Genomic DNA, 19,510 nt, shown 5'->3' with positions numbered 1-19,510 from the left:
TAGTATGCTATGTTACGTTTGGTATGGTTACATACAGTAAGATAGATGGTTAGTTTAGGCAAGAAATAAAGTAGGGTTGTTGGTCGGGGTGAATGGGTGGGCATATAACGAGAATGTCTAGCAACCGAAAGGACAACTTTAGCATTTGAGAGAATTAGCATTTTTTCAACTACTTACTACTTTTTAGCTACTTTGCAACTACTTAGCATGTTAGTTAACCCTTCCCCTAACCCAACCTTAACCCTTTTAGCTAACCCTTCACCTAACTCCTAACCTTAACCCTTTTAGCTAACTCTTCCCCTAACCTTAACCTTAACCCTATCCTACGTTTAGCAAATTTGTAACATATAATATGAATTGTAATTCGTAACATATCATACGGAATGGAATTTCACAGATTTACGTACAGAATAATACGAAATGATCTGAGACCAGGTTGCATTTCCTGGTTGCTAAAATTCAAATAGTTTGCCTAATTTCAGTTTATGTGACAAAACAAGTAAGTATAGTGTAGAGAATCATTGTACCATCCAAACCGCTGTGAAATATATTTTCCATAACCAAAAATATTGTATTTTCATCTGTTTGAAACTGGTGCACAAAACCGAAAGTAAAAGACGCAAAAACGAAACTTATGAACGGGAAGCATAGAAATAGCACACATAGAACATATATAACGCTTCATAGACTTGCTTTCAATGAGAATGACAGATCTATAACATACATTTTTATGTGAATTTGGTCAGGTCGCCCAAAAAGTTACATATTGCAGCTTTAATTCAGAAAATTGCCACATTCAGTTCTTCAACCCATGATAATGTTGGAATATTAGTGTACATATAATTATAATAGGGAGAATAGTGTACAATAGAAGGCTATACCCTCGTCTATTGCCTGCACTAACCATGGAACTGTGTAATGACACAGCCAAGTATTGAGCCATGCGTCGGGTTCAAACTGTTAAGGCTTGGTCTGCGTTCCGCTCCATAAAATTTTAATTAGCCTACATATCTTTTTTTGTACATTATCAACTGTGACTAATGATCTTCAGCAACAACCACCCCACTGTGATGGCGTTTACAGAGGAAGCAAATGAAGATAAATGAAACAATGTAATTAAATGGAATGATAACGTAGGCTATACCAACTGAAGGGAACTAACAGTAAATTGGCAGTTGAATATGTGTGGTTATTAGGCCTACTGACGGTCGATACTGACAGTAGCTAAATATTTTACATGATAGAAATAGGAAACAGAGAAAGTCAGGGTAGCCTATAATTCAGACATTCAAGAGTGCCCATCCCTGCAAGGCTGTACAATTTCAATTCTGCATAATGGTACAGCATTTCATAAACTTTACTGTGAGAAAGTTGATATGTTGATATGCTTCAGTTTGCTGCCATATGACTGGTTTCACGTTTGTCTCCAGCGATTATAAGGTAAAATAGATCTAAAACAAGTGTAATTTATATTTACAATTCCCTTATTCAAACAGATTACTAATTTACCTAGCTCTATCCAGGTCGCAGTTGTAAATGAGAACTTGTTCTCAACTGGCTTACCTGGTTAAATAAAGGTGAAAAAATAAAAAATAAAATAATAATATCAAGTTCTAAATTACAGTGCATGGAGAATGCTGTTATTTCTGTTGGAAAAAGTATATGCTTTTTCCACTTGGAACCATCAGGTTCGCTCAACCTTGTTCATGGTTTCCGTGTCCGTAAAGGTGGTGGAATTATGAGGGAATTAAGTCAAGGTCAAAATACGATGTATCTGTAGACACACCTCTGCCACACCTTCATTTCTTAGATCTCCACCCGAACAAATAGCATGTGAATAGCATGCTATTCTCATGCTTAAGTTCAAGGTCAGAATATGCATAGAGAGGAAAGTGCATAAAAAGGGAATTACATTACATTTATGCGCGCTTAACTCGGGTCAGAATCAGGCCCTATGAGATTTGTCATTTTTTATCCACCACCTGAGAAATAATGTTTCAGATTTGGTTTGAGATTAGTGTCATGAAATGAAGAAAATTCATAAGCATTTAATATGAGCCAATTTACAATTCCCACCAAGTGGGTTAAAGAGATTGAACGGGATCTTAAGTTCTTCCAAATGTGTAATATATTGTATACTACCCTCACAAAGTCCTACAAACACATGCTTAGTAATGTTAGAAAGGTACGAACTGAGGGATTCTGATAAAAGTGTCAATGTGACTACTACAATTGTCCCCATGTTGGGGAATAAGATATTTAAAAGTCTGGGTTTGAAATGAAATACAGTTGAAGTTGGAAGTTTACATACACTTAGGTTGGATCATTAAAACTTGTTTTTCAACCACTCCACAAATTTCTTGTTAACCAACTATAGTTTTGGCAAGTCGGTTAGGACATCTACTTTGTGCATGACATAAGTAATTTTTCCAACAATTGTTAACAGACAGATTATTTCACTTATAATTCACTGTATCACAATTCCAGTGGGTCAGAAGTTTACATACACTAAGTTGACTGTGCCTTTAAACAGCTTGGAAAATTCCAGAAAATGATGTCATGGCTTTAGAAGCTTCTGATAGGCTACTTGACATCATTTGAGTCAATTGGAGGTGTAGCTGTGGATGAATTTCAAGGCCTACCTTCAAACTCAGTGCCTCGTTGCTTGACATCATGGGAAAAAAAAGAAATCAGCCAAGACCTCAGAAAGAAAATTGTAGACCTCCACAAGTCTGGTTCATCCTTGGGAGCAATTTCCAAACGCCTGAAGGTACCACGTTCATCTGTACAAACAATAGTACACAAGTATTAACACCATGAGGACCACGCAACCATCATACCGCACAGGAAGGAGACGCGTTCTGTCTCCTAGAGATGAACGTACTTTTGTGCGAAAAGTGCAAATCAATCCCAGTACAACAGCAAAGGACCTTATGAAGATGCTGGAGGAAACAGGTACAAAAGTATCTATATCCACAGTAAAATTAGTCCTATATCGATATAACCTGAAAGGCCGCTCAGCAAGGAAGAAGCCACTGCTCCAAAACCGCAATAAAAAAGCAAGACTACGCAACTGCACATGGGGACAAAGATCGTACTTTTTGGAGAAATGTCCTCTGGTCTGATGAAACAAAAATATAACTTTTTGGCCATTATGACCATCGTTATGTTTGGAGGAAAAAGGGGGTACTTGCAAGCTAAAGAACACCATCCCAATCGTGAAGCACAGGGGTGGCAGCATCATGCTGTGGGGGTGCTTTGCTGCAGGAGGGACTGGTGCACTTCACAAAATAGATGGCATCATGAGGAAGGAAAATTATGTGGATATATTGAAGCAACATCTCAAGACATCAGTCAGGAAGCTTCCAAATGGACAATGACCCCAAGCATACTTCCAAAGTTGTGGCAAAATGGCTTAAGGACAACAAAGTCAAGGTATTGGAGTGGCCATCACAAAACCCTTACCTCAATTCTATATACTATTTTTGGCAGAACTGAAAAAGCGTGTGCGAGCAAGGAAGCCTACAAACCTGACTCAGTTACACCAGCTCTGTCAGGAGGAATGGGCCAAAATTCACCCAATCTATTGTGGGAAGCTTGTGGAAGGCTACCCAAAATGTTTGACCCAAGTTAAACAATTTAAAGGCAATGCTACCAAATACTAATTGAGTGTATGTAAATTTCTGACCCACTGGGAATGTGATGAAAGAAATAAAATCTGAAATAAATTATCTCTATTATTCTGATATTTCACATTCTTAAAATAAAGTGGTGATCCTAACTGACCTAAAACAGGGAATTTTTACTAGGATTAAATGTCAGGAATTGTGAAAAACTGAGTTTAAATGTATTTGGCTAAGGTGTATGTAAACTTCCGAATTCAACTGTATGTCACCAATTACTGTTCCAAAATTATTATTTATAAAAAATATTGTATGATCTTTTAGCTAATGGTGGCACTCTAAACATGCACAAATTCAAGCCTGTGATGAGGTGTTGTTGAAGGAGTCAGGCGCAGTGTGACACTCTGGCTCCGGGACTTTTATATTTGAGCCAGGGTGTATTTGTTTTGTTGGGGTTTGGTTTGGTTATGTTGGGTTTTGGGTGTATTTCTTGTTTGCAGTTCTGTGGGGTTCTTTTCTAGGTTTGGTCAATGACTCCCAATCGGAGGTAACGAGTGTCAGCTGTCGGCTCGTTATCTCTGATTGGGAGCCATATTTATTCTGATTGTTTTCCTGTGGGTATTGTGGGTTTTTGTTCCTTTTGGTCAGTGTACCGTGGACTTCATTGAGTCGTCTTTTGTTTGTAGTCCGATAACGTTTATTTAATAAAGTCATGTTTCTTGGACACGCTGCGCCTTGGTCATACTTGGACGACATAGACCCTCGTGACAGAAAAACCCACCATAAAAGGACCAAGCAGCGTGTCAAGCGGCAACAGGATTTATGGACGCCTATCAAGGATTCATGGACATGGGAGGAGATACTGGATGGAAAGGGTCCTTGGGCACAACCGGGAGAATATCGCCGCCCTCGTGAAGAGCTGGAGGCAGCTAAAGCCGAGAGGAGGTGGTATGAGGAGGCAGCACGGAGTCGAGGCTGGAAGCCCGTGGGTACTACCCAAAAATTTCTTGGGGGGCTAAAAGGGAGTGTGGCGAAGTCAGGTAGGAGACCTGCGCCTACTCCCTGGACTGACCGTGGAGAGCGAGAGTACGGGCAGACACCGTGTTACGCAGTAGAGCGCATGGTGTCTCCTGTACGCAGGCATAGCCCGGTTCGGTACATTCCAGCTCCACGTGTCGGCCGGGCTAGATTGAGCATTGAGCCGGATGTCATGAAGCCGGCCCAACGCATCAGGCCACCAGTGCGTCTCCTCGGGCCGGCTTACATGGCACCAGCCTTACGCATGGTGTCCCCGGTTCGCCTACATAGCCCGGTGCGGGTTATTCCTCCTTCCCGTACTGGTCGGGCGACGGGGAGTATACAACCAGGTAAGGTTGGGCAGGCTCAGTGCTCAAGGGAGCCAGTACGCCTGCACGGTCCGGTATTTCCGGCGCCACCTCCCCGCTCCAGTCCAGTACCACCAGTGCCTACACCACGCACCAAGCCTCCTGTGTGTCCCCAGAGTCCTGTGCGTCCTGTTGCTGCTCCCCGCACTAGCCCTGAGATGCGTGTCCTCAGCCCGGGACCACCAGTTCCGGCACCACGCACTAGGCCTTATGTGCGTTCCCAGGGTCCAGCATGCCCTGTTGCTTCTCCCCGCACTAGCCCTGAGATGCGTGTCCTCAGCCCGGTACCTCCAGTTCCGGCACCACGCACCAGGCCTACGGTGCGCCTCCGACGGCCAGAGTCTGCCGTCTGCCCAACGGGGCCTGAACTGCCCGTCTGCCCAACGGCGCCTGAACTGCCCGTCTGCCCAACGGCGCCTGAACTGCCCGTCTGCCCAACGGCGCTTGAACTGCCCGTCTGCCCAACGGCGCCTGAACTGCCTGTCTGCCCAACGCCGTCTGAACTGTCCGTCTGCCAAGCGCTGCATAAGCCGCCCGTCTGCCATGAGCCTTCAGAGCCGTCCGCCAGACCGGAGCCGCTAGAGCCTTCCGCCAGACAGGATCAGCCAGAGCCTTCCGCCAGACAGGATCAGCCAGAGCCTTCCGCCAGACAGGAGCCGCTAGAGCCTTCCGCCAGACAGGATCAGCCAGAGCCTTCCGCCAGACAGGATCAGCCAGAGCCTTCCGCCAGACAGGATCAGCCAGAGCCTTTCGCCAGACAGGATCAGCCAGAGCCTTCCGCCAGACAGGATCAGCCAGAGCCTTCTGCCAGACAGGATCAGCCAGAGCCTTCAGCCAGCCATGAGCAGCCAGATCCTTCAGCCAGCCATGAGCAGCCAGACCCGTCGGCCAGCCATGAGCAGCCAGATCCGTCGGCCAGCCATGAGCAGCCAGATCCGTCGGCCAGCCATGAGCAGCCAGATCCGTCAGCCAGCCATGAGCAGCCAGATCCGTCAGCCAGCCATGAGCAGCCAGATCCGTCGGCCAGCCACGAGCAGCCAGATCCGTCGGCCAGCCATGAGCAGCCAGATCCGTCGGCCAGCCATGAGCAGCCAGATCCGTCAGCCAGCCATGAGCAGCCAGATCCGTCAGCCAGCCATGAGCAGCCAGATCCTTCAGCCTGCCATGAGCCATCCAGCCAGGATCCGCCAGAGCCGTCCAGCCAGGATCCGCCAGAGCCAGCCAGCCAGGATCCGCCATTGAGTCCGGTGCTGTCCCTTAGCCCGGTGCTGCCCCTTATCCTGGTGCTGCCCCTTAGTCCGGTACTGCCCCTTAGTCCGGTGCTGCCCCTTAGTCCGGTGCTGCCCGTTAATCCGGTGCCGCCCCTTAATCCAGTGGGGTTTAGTTGGGGGTGGTCATATGGAGGAGGCTACGGAAGCGGATAGTGACTAAGGTGGGGTGGGGACCACGACCAGGGCCAGAGCCGCCACCGTGGACAGACGCCCACCCAGACCCTCCCATAGAGTGTATGCTGGTGCGCCCGGAGTTCGCACCTTTAGGGGGGGGTACTGTGACACTCTGGCTCCGGGACTTTTATATTTGAGCCAGGGTGTATTTGTTTTGTTGGGGTTTGGTTTGGTTATGTTGGGTTTTGGGTGTATTTCTTGTTTGCAGTTCTGTGGGGTTCTTTTCTAGGTTTGGTCAATGACTCCCAATCGGAGGTAACGAGTGTCAGCTGTCGGCTCGTTATCTCTGATTGGGAGCCATATTTATTCTGATTGTTTTCCTGTGGGTATTGTGGGTTTTTGTTCCTTTTGGTCAGTGTACCGTGGACTTCATTGAGTCGTCTTTTGTTTGTAGTCCGATAACGTTTATTTAATAAAGTCATGTTTCTTGGACACGCTGCGCCTTGGTCATACTTGGACGACATAGACCCTCGTGACACGCAGTAGGGTAAATCACAGAATAACAGGCTTTAATCATCAAAATACAGGTTTACACAGAAATGCGTCAAACACACTCCAGGGCACAAAACAGGCGCACTGGAAATTACAAGGCACACGGGAAATACTCCCGTCGATACAAAATACATGAGCTCCACCGAGCTTCACTAACCTCCACAATAAACAATCACCCACAAAGACAAGGAAGCAAAGGGAACACTTATTCAATGACTAATGAGGGAATAAGGACCAGGTGTGATTGAAGACAAGACAAATGGAGTGATGATAAATGGATCGGCAGTAGCTAGTAAGCCGGTGACGCCGAACGCCGAAACCTGCCCGAACAAGGAGGGGAGGCAGCCTCGGCAGAAGTCGTGACAGTACTCCCCCCGATGCGCGGCTCCAGCAGCGTGCCGAACCCGGCCTCGGGGACGGCCAGGAGGACGCAGAGCAGGGCGAGCCGGATGGCGACAGTGGAAATCCCCTAACATGGAGGGATCGAGGATATCCCTCACCGGGACCCAGCACCGTTCCTCCAGACCATACCTCTCCCACTCCACTAGGTACTGAAGGCCCCCCACCTGACGCCTCGAATCCAGGATGGAACAGACAGAGTACGCCGGGGCCCCCTCGATGTCCAGAGGAGTTGGAGGGACCTTCCGCACCTCAGACTCCTTGAGCGGACCAGCTACCACCGGCCTGAGGAGAGACACATGAAACAAGGGTTTATTACGGTAATCAGTGGGAAGTAATAACCTATAAGTGACCTCGTTGACTCTCCTCAGGACTTTGAACGGTCCCACAAACCACGGTCTCAGCTTCCGGCAGGGCAGGCGGAGGGGCAGATTCCGGGTCGAGAGCCAGACCCGATCCCCCGGTACAAAGACGGGGGCCTCACTGCGGTGGCGGTCAGTGTTGGCCTTCTGACGATGCACGGCACGTTGGAGGTGAACGTGGGCAGCATCCCACGTTTCCTCCGCACGCCGAAACCAGTCATCCACCGCAGGAGCCTCGGTCTGGCTCTGGTGCCACGGTGCCAGAAAAGGTTGGTAACCTAGAACACACTAGAAAGGCGTAAGGTTAGTGGAGGAGTGGCGGAGAGAGTTCTGGGCATATTCTGAACACCGACCACTCCCCCGGCTGGTCCTGGCAGTAGGACCGCAGGAACCTACCCACGTCCTGATTTACCCGTTCCACCTGCCCATTACTCTCGGGGTGAAACCCAGAGGTCAGGCTGACCGAGACCCCCAGACGTTCCATGAACATCCTCCAGACCTTGGACATGAACTGGGAACCTCGATCAGACACTATATCCTCTGGTACCCCGTAGTGCCAGAAGACGTGTGTAAACAGGACCTCCGCAGTTTGCAGAGCTGTGGGGAGACCGGGCAGAGGAAGGAGGCGGCAGGCTTTAGAAAAGCGGCCCACAACGACCAGGATGGTGGTGTTACCTTGGGAGAGGGGAAGATCAGTTAGAAAATCAACACTTAGTGAGACCATGGTCGTTGTGGAACTGGTAAAGGTTGTAACTTACCAGCTGGGAGGTGCCTAGGTGCCTTACTCTGGGCGCACACTGAGCAGGATGAGACATACACCCTCACGTCCTTAGCCAAGGTAGGCCACCAGTATTTTCCGGTCAGGCAGCGCACTGTACGGTCGATACCTGAGTGACCAGAGGAGGGTGACGTGTGTGCCCAGTAGATCAGACGATCACGGGTAAGAGCAGGCATGTACTGAGGTGGAGAGGGATCCATGCGTAATGACTGCTCTATATCATACTATCAGCGCCACAATGCAGGAGGCAGGCAGTATGGGGGTGTTGTCGCTGGGCCTCTCCCCTGTGTCATATAGCCGGGACAGTGCGTCTGCCTTCACGTTCTTCATACCCGGGATGTATGACAGTGTAAACTCAAACCGGGTGAAGAATAGGGCCCACCTGGCCTGGCGAGGATTCAGCCTCCTCGCTGCCTGGATGTTCTCCAGGTTACGGTGGTCCGTCCAGACGAGGAAAGGGTGTTTCGCCCCTTCGAGCCAATGCCTCCACATGGTCAAGGCTCGGAAAACAGCCAACAGCTCCCGATCACCAATGCCGTAGTTCTGCTCTGCCAGGCTGAGCTTCTTCAAGAAGAACGCACAGGGGCGGAGCTTGGGTGGCGTACCCGAGCTTTGAGACAGGACAGCTCCTATCCCAACCTCGGAAGCATCCACCTCCACTACGAACGGTAGTGATGAATCGGGGTGGGCCAGTACTGGGGCTGAGGTGAACAGACCCCGCAGTTTGCTGAAGGCCAGGTCAGCCTCAGCAGACCAGTGGAGCTGGGACGGCCCACCCTTCAACAGGGAGGTAATGGGAGCTGCGACCTTGCCAAAGCCCCGGATAAACCTCCGATAGTAGTTGGCAAAGCCAAGGAAGCGCTGCACCTCCTTAACCGTGGTTGGAGTCGGCCAATTACACACGGCTGAAATGCGATCTCCCTCCATCTCCACACCTGAGGTGGAAATGCGGTATCCAAAGACGGACTGCTGGAAAAACATACACTTCTCTGCCTTAGCATAAAGGTCCTTTTCCAACAGTCGGGCCAGCACCTTGCAAACCAGGGACACATGCTTGGCGTGCGTAGCGGAATACACCAGGATGTCATCGATGTAGACCACTACATGTAAACACCTCGTTCACAAAGGACTGGAAAACTGAGGGAGCATTCATCAAACAATAGGGCATCACCAGGTATTCATAATGCCCCGTAGTTGTGCTGAATGCTGTCTTCCACTCATCTCCCTCTCGGATACGCACCAGGTTGTACGCACTCCTGAGATCTAATTTGGTGAAGAAGCGCGCCCCATACATTGATTCAATCACTGAAGGAATGAGGGTGAGAGGATAACTAAATCTTATCGTCTCCCTGTTCAGTGGTCGATAATCAATGCACAGGCGCAGACCTCCGTCCTTCTTCTTCACAAAGGAGGCGGGTGAAGTGGAGGGACATATATAACCCTGGCGCAGGGACTCGGTGACATATGTTTCCAAAGCCACCGTTTCAGCCTGTGACAGGGGGTATATATGACTCCTGGGAGGTACAGCGTCTACCCGGAGGTTTATCGCACAATCCCCCGCCCGATGAGGTGGTAACTTAGTCGCCTGCGTTTTAGAGAACGCTTGCGCCAGATCGAGGTATTCAGGGGGAATGCGCAAGTAGGAGGTACTGTCTGGACTTTCCACCGTGGTTGCACCAACGGAAACACCTAGACACCTACCCTGACACTCTCGCGACCTCCCCGTGAGAACCCTCTGCGGCCATGAGAAGGTGGGGTTGTGGAGTGCTAGCCAAGGAATACCTAATACCACAGGGAAAGCAGAAAAAGTAACCTGCTCACAATGAGTCTCCTGGGTAATCATGGTGACTGGTGCAGTGACTTCTTTAATCAACCCGGACCCTAATGGTCGACTCTCAAGTGCTCTGATGGGGCGTGGAATGGATAGGGGAATCAATGGAATGCCTATATGGTGTGCGAATGCCCTGTCCATAAAGTTCCCAGCTGCGCTTGAATCGACTAGCACCTTACACTGGGGAACTACCATGTGCTCAGGAAAGGAGATGTGTATTTTACAGTGCGCAGCAGAGGGCTCTGAACGAGTGTGGGTGTTCGATACCTGGGGTGATGCGAGAGTGCCCTGCCTGCCGCCTCCAAACCCAGAAGAGCGTTGACGAAAACGTGTGGTGAAATGTCCCTTCGCGCCACCAGTGTGGCACTGGCGCTGTCATCCTCCGCTCTCTCGGCTAGCGGTTCCACCCATCTCCATCGGTTCTGGATCCAAGTCGGCCGGGATGGAAACGGGCAGACCTCCTCCAGGACGTCCTCTGGTTGCCAGCAGGTTGTCCAAACGAATGGCCATGTCCACCAGTTGTGAGAAGGACAACATGGTGTCACGGCAGGCTAGCTCCCGTCGGACGTCCTCTCGCAGATGGCACCAGAAATGGTCGATCAGGGCCCGCTCGTTCCATCCGGAACCAGTGCCAGAGTTCGAAACTCCAATGCGAAGTCCTGCGCAGTCCTCGTCCCCTGCCTCAAGTGGACCAGCCGCTCGCCCGCCTCTCGACCCTCGGGGCGGGTGATCGAAGACCGCCCGGAAGAGGCGAGCGAACTCCCTGTAGTTCTCCAACGTGGCTCCTCCTTCATTCCACACCGCGTTGGCCCACTCCAGGGCTTTCCCCGAGAGGCAGGAGACGAGGCGGACACCTTCTCCCGCTCCGATGGGACCGGCCGGATGCTGGAGAAGTAGAGTTCCAGTTGGAGAAGGAATCCTTGGCACAGCACCGCTGTCCCGTCGAACTTCCGTGGTCGGTATATCTGGATCCCTCCGGGTGCTGGGGTGTAGGTGGCGGGATCCGGTTGGCCAGCTGGTCTCGACGGATCAGGCTCTCTCCTCTCCAGGCGTTGGACAACCTGAAGAACCCGATCCATCGCTTCACCCAAGCTGGCTAGCATAGCTGAATGCTCCTGGACCCGTTCCACGACTCCAGGCATGCGTGTCTCCCGCTGACTCCATAGCGGGTGGGTGATTATGTGATGAGGTGGTGTTGAAGGAGTCAGGTGCAGGAGGGTAAATCACAGAATGACAGGCTTTAATCCGCAAAATACAGGTTTATGCAGAAATGCGTCAAACACACTCCAGGGCACAAAACAGGCGCACTGGAAATTACAAGGCACACAGGAAATACTCCTGTCGATACAAAATACACTAACTCCACCGAGCTTCACTAACCTCCACAATAAACAATCGCCCACACAGACAAGGAAGCAGAGGGAACACGTATACAATGACTAATGAGGGAATAAGGACCAGGTGTGTGTGATTGAAGACAAGACAAATGGAGTGATGATAAATGGATCAGCTGTAGCTAGTAAGCCGGTGACGCCGAACGCCGAAACCTGCCCGAAAAAGGAGGGGAGTCAGCCTCAGCGGAAGTCGTGACAAAGCCTGACATCTTAAAATGACCCTAGCAATCAGGCCTTTCAAGTTATCGAGTTTGTTTATTGAAATATGACACGACAGGTGAGGAATTTTTTTATTTTCCAATTCACTTTCCCTATTGTTAACAAGTCGGAAGTTTACATACACTTAGGTTGGTGTCATTAAAACTCGTATTTCAACCACACCACACATTTCTTGTTAACAAACTATAGTTTTGGCTAGTTGGTTAGGACATCTACTTTGTGCATGGCACAAGTAATTTTTCCAACAATTGTTTCCAGACAGATTATTTCACTTATAATTCACTGTATCACAATTCCAGTAGGTCAGAAGTTTACATACACTAAGTTGACTGTGCCTTTAAATAGCTTGGAAAATTCTTTAGAAGCTTCTGATAGGCTAATTGACACCATTTGAGTCAATTGGAGGTGTACCTGTGGATGTATTTCAAGGCCTACCTTCAAACTCAGTGCGTCTTTGCTTGACATCATGGGAAAATCAAAAGAAATCAGCCAAGACCTCAGAAAAAAAATTGTAGACCTCCACAAGTCTGGTTCATCCTTGGGAGCAATTTCCAAATGCCTGAAGGTACCACGTTCATCTGTACAAACAATAGTACGCAAGTATAAACACCATAGGACCACGCAGCCATCATACCGCTCAGGAAGGAGACGCGTTCTGTCTCCTAGAAATGAACGTACTTTGGTGCGAAAAGTGCAAATAAATCCCAGAACAACAGCAAAGGACCTTGTGAAGATGATGGAGGAAACAGGTACAAAAGTATCTATATCCACAGTAAAACGAGTCCTATATCGACATAACCTGAAAGGTCGCTCAGCAAGGAAGATGCCACTGCTCCAAAACCACCATAAAAAACCCAGACTACGGTTTGCAACTGCACATGGGGACAAAGATGGTACTTTTTGGAGAAATGGCCTCAGGTCTGATGAAACAAAAATATAACTGTTTGGCCATAATGACCATCGTTATTTTGGAGGAAAAAGGGGGTCGATTGCAAGCCGAAGAACACCATCCCAACCGTGAAGCACGGGGGTGGCAGCATCATGCTGTGGGGGTGCTTTGCTGCAGGAGGGACTGGTGCACTTCACAAAATAGATGGCATCATGAGGAAGGAAAAGTATGTGGATATATTGAAGCAACATCTCAAGACATCAGTCAGGAAGTTAAAGCTTGGTCGCAAATGGGTCTTCCAAATGGACAATGACCCCAAGCATACTTCCAAAGTGGCAAAATGGCTTAAGGACAACAAAGTCAAGGTATTGGAGTGGCCATCACAAAGCCCTGACCTCAATCCTATATCAAGTTTGTGGGCAGAACTGAAAAGGCGTGTGCGAGCAAGGAGGCCTACAAACCTGACTCAGTTACACAAGCTCTGTCAGGAGGAATGGGCCAAAATTCACCCAACTTACTGTGGGAATCTTGTGGAAGGCTACCCGAAATGTTTGACCCAAGTTAAACAATTTAAAGGCAATGCTACCAAATACTAATTGAGTGTATGTAAACTTCTGACCCACTGGGAATGTGATGAAAGAAATAAAAGCTTAAATAAATCATTCGCTCTACTATTATTCTGACATTTCACATTCTTAAAATAAAATGGTGATCCAAACTGACCTAAGACAGGGAATGTTTTCTAGGATTAAATATCAGGAATTGTGAAAAACTGAGTTTAAATGTATTTGGCTAAGGTGTATGTAAACTTCAGATTTCAACTGTAGATCAACGGCACATGTGGAGGATGCATTCAAGGTCATGTGGGTGGAGAAGGAAATGCATTGCTTTACAATGACCATCAGGGTGTACCCTTTCCATGCATATTAAATGTTTGCAGTTTTGGTGACTTGACCTACATTGCATACTATGAATATGACCATAGCTCATGATTTATGGCCTTTATGTTGAGAGATGTTATGACATTGCCAGCAGTAAGATTTTAGTTCGATTCTCAAAAAGACAAGGGCTGTAGCTTTCAAATGATATGTTACTTTCTATTTTCACCAAAAAAATGTACAAGGCCCAAAAAAACAGCTCAGAGTTTAACAGGCTAAGTAACTGACGTGTAATTCATAGGTTATTGCAATGTACCATAATTACCATCTAACCATTTCATTTCATAGTAAATACCCGGTAATCTCTGTACAATAATATAAAGCTCAATTAAAAGGGCTTTTTCATTCATATTCAATTTACACACATGCCATGTTCAGAACTCTCAAATGAATGCATTTCTAGCAAGAGACTGAAAATAATTAAAGTTTTGACGTAGGTGTCGGAATGGAGCGTTCCATACAAATGTACAGTTGAAATAGGCCCCATAATTCCTTTGCAACATGACATCTAATAGCTGGTAGGAGGTTGTCAATATTTGAGGCCTTTGGGTCTGGATGTGGGCCAGCCCAACGTTTAGAGGCATGTGGTTTTGTGCAGACAATTTGATGTACTACATCATGTCGGCCAGCGTGTTTGAGTTGTGCCCGTAACAAATGGCGCTAATAGACACTCCTAGTTTTACTACACACCACTGGGGTAACTTGACTCTGGGTGGGCTCTGGCTGGACTTGTGGTCAGGGCTAGACAGTTCCCTTTCTCTGCATTACACACTGGCGGGCTATTTCCATAGTACGAGTCGAGTGTGTGTTTACAGGTTTATTCTCAGGGTTTGACACTTGTCACATAAAGGTGACCTGAACAATTGTGCTCTTAACAGTGCCCTCATGCAATAAGGTTGAGCAACCTGTCGGTTCCAAGTGGAATAACATCTACTTTATTTTTTCCGATAGAAATAACACATTTCTCCATGCACTGTAATTTACAAATTGATAAGAGCTATTGATAAGAGCTAGGTAAATGAGTAAACCGTATGGATAAAGGGATTGTAAATATGAATGACAATTGTTTTAGATCTATTTTACCTTAGGATCGCTGGAGACAAATGTGAAACCAGTCATATGGCAGAAAACTGAAGCATATCAACAGTGAAGTTTATGAAATGCTGGCCTTATTACTTGCAAGGATGACATTTGGAGACCTAAGCTATAGGCTTCTGTAGCCATGCGCAAATTACATTAAAGTGCCAAACCTACCGAGTTGATTTATGATTTCTAGTATATTAAAATGTTATGCCTGGACTTTTCACTGTTTAAAAAAAAGAATGTATCATGTTAAACAATTAGCCACTTTTGGTAGCCACCATCAGTTATACCCACATACATTTATAACTGTCACTCTAGTGTTCATTTCCTTACATTTTGTATCATTCCATGACATATTTAGTTTACCTTTATTTCCTCCGTCACATTCGTGTGGTTGTTCCTGAGGATCACTAGCAATAGTGGCTCATATTAGGCTAATGTATTACAAGTTGTGTAGTAATTTGGGACGTGTAGCCTACATACTGTATTTAGCAGTTTAAACCTGTAGCCTGGCGCACAGTTCATGACGACTGGACCGTTGTCATCACAGTTCCATGATTAGTGGGTATTATTAGGGTAGATTTATAGGACTACTGTTCATCCCCTATTGTACATCTTACAATATTTCATGGATTGAACAATTTAATATGTCAACTTTCAGGATGAATCAAACCACTGTAATTTTGATTCACCAATAGCGTGTAAAGGCTCTCCAAACCTTTTTTTATTATTATTCATAAATACTTTCCTAACCCTAAATATATAATATGCAAGATCAGAGCATTTTAAAATCTATCAATTGGTGCTGAAAAGTAGACGAATATGCGTGTATTTAGGCCTACATGGCTTTCTTTCATTGATCCCTAATATTCTGAACCGTTTTCTCCATATATTGCAGTATAGTCTGTGGATAAAATTCAAATTAAAGGTACACCAAATTTAAAGGGATGGCTTTAGATAAATGTACAGAAAACCCTATTGAATGAAAACTCCACGAGAACCGTTACACACCTACATAGGGTAAGTCTGAATACCAACTACTGAGAAGTGCGTAGAAAAGGTGTGTTTAGGAAAGGTGTGCGTAGGGAAGGCATACATTTCCTAAGTCTGAATTGGGCCCCAAATGAGTTATCCAGTATTATAGTTTATCAGTGCTTCTAAGGAATCAGTCACTTGCTTTGAGTTACACTTTACTTTACGGTAGTATTTCTACTAGTTACCTGGTGTTTACTAGAAAATGATGTGGTAACAATACTTTCTGGTATTTACTTTAAATAATTATACACAATTGGTAGGCCTATTTAATGGTCCTTGTTTTAATGAATTCTAAAGAAAGAAAAAATGTATTTCTATGTTGTTTTCAATTTACCCTATACTTTCGATTTTTTTGATTATATTGACTGGGGGGACCTGATCCTAGATCACCACTCCTTGTTATGATTTAACTGGATAGAACCCAAATGCAGACAAGTACACCAAGCCAGAGAAGTTTTAACAGGTTTATTATAATGTTCAATAGTCCAGGTTTCCAATAAATGGGGAAGAGCAAGTCCAGGTTACAGGGAGGGTACAGATCCAGGTCAGGGCAGGTGTGGTACCGTAATGTCCTAGTGTCCGTGGTGAGTCCAAAGGAGAGGCCCGATAGTGGAGAGCAGGATGGTGGTGGCAGGAGTGAAGCGGAGGCAGGAGTCAGGTTCCAAATATATGGTTGTCTTGACTATGATCTGACGATGAGTGGAAAGTTTGACCGGGTCTTAAAGGCTGAGGTGATTATGGTGAATGAGCTGCAGCTGGAACCCTGACTCCCGCACACCAGACTTCACTCCTGCAATCAAGGACAGACAGAGGGGAGGGGGAGAGCAGAGAGAGAGCTACCTAGCAGCAGTAGGCCTAACACTCCTACTCTGAGACACTTTGTGAATACAGGCCAATATCTGTACCATTAGATACAGTGCCTAAGTTTAGTCTAGTTGATGGTAATGAGTGATAACAGAGATTCTTAAAGGGATGGTTCATCCATATTACAAAATGACATATTGGTTTCCTTACCATGTAAGCAGTCTATAGACAAAGTATGACCACCATGCTTTGGTTTTGTTTTCCTGGTCACTGTTTCAAATGCAAACTTTTTAGCATTTGTGGCCCAAATCCAATGCAAGTGAATAATATCATATTAGCATTTTAGCGCTTCATGTCCAAATCATCCTAAAGTATAAACATTTTTATTGTGTAACTCAATTAAGTTACTTATAGTTTCAACGGTTTCAACAGAAACTGAACTGATAAGTAATCATGCAGGATAGCACATTGTATGTCCAGTGGGGTCTGAAATTATAGACACCCTTGATAAATATGAGCAAAATTGACTGTATAAAAGAAATAATTCAAATACTGTATACTCCCCAAAAATGTCAGATTATATTATTTTATACTAATACAATTGCTCAGAGAATGAGATTTTGTTTAACAATTAATACTTTTTATCTCAAAAAGGTAGGGGTAAAAATGATTGACACCCCAGTTTTCAATACCTTTCAATACCTCACCTTGCGAGGATAATATATATAATTTCCCTTTTCTTAAGCATACAATATAGCTCAGAATTTGAATTATCTGAATAGTATTTATTTAATAGTAATTATTTGAATAGCCAGATTGCTAAATAGTCAATTAATGGTACCCAAACTATCTCCACTGACTCTATCTTGCACTGACCCTACGCACACTCACTAGACTATAAATACACACTGTATACACTCACTCACACACACTACATGGACACTCCCACACAAAACCCACACACATTCACATACACTACGCACACACACATAACACACACATGCATACCGACACAACAGAAAACACACATACATACACATTACACACACACGCACACTCACACACTTTTACACTCATCATTTGCTGCTGCTACTCTGTTCTTTATTTTACTCTTATTATTATCTATCCTGACGACTAGTCACTTTACCCTGCCTTCATGTACATACAGTGGGGAAAAAAAGTATTTAGTCAGCCACCAATTGTGCAAGTTCTCCCACTTAAAAAGATGAGAGAGGCCTGTAATTTTCATCATAGGTACACATCAACTATGACAGACAAAATTAGGAAAAGAAATCCAGAAAATCACATTGTAGGATTTTTAATGAATTTATTTGCAAATTATGGTAGAAAATAAGTATTTGGTCAATAACAAATGTTTCTCAATACTTTGTTATATACCCTTTGTTGGCAATGACACAGGTCAAACGTTTTCTATAAGTCTTCACAAGGTTTTCACACACTGTTGCTGGTATTTGGCCCATTCCTCCATGCAGATCTCCTTTAGAGCAGTGATGTTTTGGGGCTGTCGCTGGGCAACACAGACTTTCAACTCCCTCCAAAGATTTTCTATGGGGTTGAGATCTGGAGACTGGCTAGGCCACTCCAGGACCTTGAAATGCTTCTTACGAAGACACTCCTTCATTGCCCGGGCGGTGTGTTTTGGATCATTGTCATGCTGAAAGACCCAGCCACGTTTCATCTTCAATGCCCTTGCTGATGGAAGGAGGTTTTCACTCAAAATCTCACGATACATGGCCCCATTCATTCTTTCCTTTACACGGATCAGTCGTCCTGGTCCCTTTGCAGAAAAACTGCCCCAAAGCATGATGTTTCCACCCCCATTCTTCACAGTAGGTATGGTGTTCTTTGGATGCAACTCAGCATTCTTTGTCCTCCAAACACGACGAGTTGAGTTTTTACCAAAAAGTTCTATTTTGGTTTCATCTGACCATATGACATTCTCCCAATCCTCTTCTGGATCATCCAAATGCACTCTAGCAAACTTCAGATGGGCCTGGACATGTACTGGCTTAAGCAGGGGGACACGTCTGGCACTGCAGGATTTGAGTCCCTGGCGGCGTAGTGTGTTACTGATGGTAGGCTTTGTTACTTTGGTCCCAGCTCTCTGCAGGTCATTCACTAGGTCCCCCTGTGTGGTTCTGGGATTTTTGCTCACCGTTCTTGTGATCATTTTGACCCCACGGGGTGAGATCTTGCGTGGAGCCCCAGATCGAGGGAGATTATCAGTGGTCTTGTATGTCTTCCATTTCCTAATAATTGCTCCCACAGTTGATTTCTTCAAACCAAGCTGCTTAACTATTGCAGATTCAGTCTTCCCAGCCTGGTGCAGGTCTACAATTTTGTTTCTGGTGTCCTTTGACAGCTCTTTGGTCTTGGCCATAGTGGAGTTTGGAGTGTGACTGTTTGAGGTTGTGTACAGGTGTCTTTTATACTGATAACAAGATCAAACAGGTGCCATTAATACAGGTAACGGGTGGAGGACAGAGGAGCCTCTTAAAGAAGAAGTTACAGGTCTGTGAGAGCCAGAAATCTTGCTTGTTTGTAGGTGACCAAATACTTATTTTCCACCATAATTTGCAAATAAATTCATAAAAAATCCTACAATGTGATTTTCTGGATTTCTTTTTCTCAATTTGTCTGTCATAGTTGACGTGTACCTATGATGAAAATTACAGGCCTCTCTCATTTTTTTAAGTGGGAGAACTTGCACAATTGGTGGCTGACTAAATACTTTTTTCCCCCACTGTATCTACCTCAAATACCTCGTACCTCTGCACATTGATCTGTTACTGGTACTCCCTGTATATAGCTC

The 19,510-nt window shown here is 45.9% G+C and overlaps 1 protein-coding gene across 1 annotated transcript in view; it reads left to right on the top strand.

Moving 5' to 3' along the window:
• Positions 1–19,510, top strand: part of LOC121572298 (uncharacterized protein C4orf54 homolog) — a 31,547-nt gene that overhangs the window by 3,059 nt on the left and 8,978 nt on the right. The gene's annotated exons all lie outside the window — the stretch shown is intronic.

This window comes from Coregonus clupeaformis, chromosome 22 (assembly GCF_020615455.1).
Source record: "Coregonus clupeaformis isolate EN_2021a chromosome 22, ASM2061545v1, whole genome shotgun sequence".
NCBI classification, from domain to species: domain Eukaryota; kingdom Metazoa; phylum Chordata; class Actinopteri; order Salmoniformes; family Salmonidae; genus Coregonus; species Coregonus clupeaformis.
This window is presented reverse-complemented; position numbering and strand designations above follow the sequence as displayed.